A 2,562-nucleotide genomic window follows, 5' to 3' on the forward strand; every position below is an offset into this window, starting at 1 on the left:
ACTAAAGAGGTGGCAGAGGTTAGTCCCGGGAAGAAGACGTTCATTCTGCCAGAGCCCCCCCCACTGCTGTCTTTCTCCCTCCTCAGAGCCAGCTTCAGGATCACATGGGGTGAAAAACACATACTAGGAGGCGCTTTGGGTACTCAGCTAAAGCCCTCCCCAGGCTGTGGTTGCCATTTAAGTGAAGTGCAGTTTACCTCTGTTTTGAGGAATCTTGCATTTACTCATCTTGCAGAGGGAAAGGGAGGGGAAGGCAAAGAAAAGGGTTAGCTTACCCGCCTCCCAAAAAAGGAGACAAAAACGAAAAGGAAAAACATTAAAAAAAAATAACATTGGCCTTTGCTCTTAGATTTTATGAGAGGCCTAAAGGATGACCTCAGATCTGAAACAATTATGCTCCCATATTAATGAAAAGGTTGGCAATATTGTTTTTAAAAAACTGTCATTAAGAAGCTGTGGCCAAGAACCTACCTTAAAGACTAATGAGATAATATGGAGATGAGATCATTGTAGCCAATGAACTTCTAAATAAACTGGAATTGGAAATTCAGTATGAAAAACTAACAGTTCACTCAAGGAACACTAGGAATCTCTTGAAGAAGATCATGAAGATGTGGAGCATCTCAAAGCAAAGCGTCTTCCCTGTTTGCCTCAAGTAAGAGCAACCTAAAGCTTTATTAAGGGAAGCCATCTGGACACAGAAGAACCAAAATTGAAGAAACTGCGCTCACAAGTTCCCCAAAGAACAAAGGAATACTGTGAATTCCGTATTAAAGAAACACCGTTTATAATTTCTGCAGTGGTATTCCTGCACACATGAAATCTCACTTAACCTAGTATCAAATTAATGCTGTTATTAAAGAAATCAGCAAGGCAGTAGTTAGTAGACATAAGAGCCTATATCAACCAAAAAAATCTATGAGTTCCTTGGCCAGAAATCTCTATCACAGATTTAGTGATAAAGAAAGGATACCAAAGGTCTTATTTTATAGTGGAAGCTGACACACAGGACTTCACAGCTTTGAAAATCGACAAGAGGTTTCCTGTTTTAGTGAATATTTCATGACACTGACAGAGGCTGTGAGAGATCTGGGGGTGGGGGGAGGACTTACCTATTACGTCATATCCTGAAGCCCTTGTGAGCTTCTGAACTGATCAGTAGTAGAGTTTAAAGGCTGTTCCTACCATTTCCTTATGCATACAACATTTTAGGATTTTTTTTCTTGTTTCTTATAAAAAATAGAACACTTTTTGATGAAGCAGCTATATTCTAAAGTTCACTTCATTTCACCATGTATTTAACCACCTACCCTGTGAGCCTCCGTGCCAGGCACGTCATGCAGCTGAAAACGTTCCTGTCTAGCTTTTGTGCTTAGTGGCGATGCCGCAGACTTCAGGGAGATGGGTGTGACAGTAGTGCTGGAAGAGAAAGATCAAAACGTGAAGGTCAAGGATACCCAGGCCCTTTGTAGTTAAAGGTCGCTAGTGTCTAACTTCCATCAATGACATTTCAGCGCGCAGGCCAGCCCTAGAAGTTGGACCTGGACGCAGTTTATCCATCTGATGATTCTGCTTTTCCATATGTCACTAGGGAAGAATTTACATGAAATGCATTCAGTCTAAAGCAGACGGTAGGGGCTTCCCTGGTGGCGCAGAGGTTAAGAATCCGCCTGCCAATGCAGGGGCCATGGGTTCGATCCCTGGTCCAGGAAGATCCCACATGCGGCGGTGCAACTAAGCCCATGCACCACAATTACTGAGCCTGTGCTCTAGAGCCCACGAACCACAACTATTGAGCTCATGTACTGTAGCTAATGAAGCCCGCGTGCCTAGGGCCTGTGATCTGCAACAAGAGAAGCCACCACAATGAAGAGTAGCCCCCGTTCGCTGCAACTAGAGAAAGCCCGTGTGCAGCAATGAAGATTCAACACAGCCAATAAATAAATGATACATTAAAAAAAAAGTTAAAAAAAAATCAGACTCTAAACTTCAACCTGTAACGAAGCCATAATGAAAGTACTGAGATGAAAATGGTAACGTGTGAACAGTTGCTAGTAGTCATGGAAAATGGGTGGTTGGATTGTTGGAACTTAGCTAGGTTTCTCTTCTGTGCCCGGGGAGACTGGTCTATCTATGCTACATCATCTGCTTGGCCGGGTTTATCTAGCAGAGAGAAAAAGTGTCTCACCAGTGAACACCCTCACTGTGATGACCACAGAGAACATTATGGACGCTGGGAAAATAAAAAAGGAAGAAAGAAAAAAGAAAAGTAACGTCGCCCTAATCAGTTGTCAAGAGCGTCCATGATGACTTACTGTCATGCTGGGCGATCCAGACCTTGGTACTACGTACAGGCCATTAGTGGAAAGCCCTTACTGGTCAGGTGAGGAGAATTCAACTATAGGACGATTGAACCTTGCTAGAATAATCAGCAAAGTTCTCTAAAGAAAGTAACACAGTTAGCTCCAGAAACAGGGAAATTCATAAAAAGTTCTGTTTAGAATCTGTATGAGTCACATCTGGAAGTGCTTGCTGAGCTTACAACAATTTCCCCTTTTCTGG

General features: G+C 42.8%; 1 pseudogene; it reads left to right on the forward strand.

Moving 5' to 3' along the window:
* The first annotated feature begins 370 nt into the window (after positions 1-370).
* Positions 371-956, forward strand: LOC130841010 (spindle and kinetochore-associated protein 1-like; annotated as a pseudogene).
* The last annotated feature ends 1,606 nt before the right edge of the window (positions 957-2,562 follow it).

This window comes from Hippopotamus amphibius, chromosome 17 (assembly GCF_030028045.1).
Source record: "Hippopotamus amphibius kiboko isolate mHipAmp2 chromosome 17, mHipAmp2.hap2, whole genome shotgun sequence".
Taxonomy (NCBI): Eukaryota; Metazoa; Chordata; class Mammalia; order Artiodactyla; family Hippopotamidae; genus Hippopotamus; species Hippopotamus amphibius.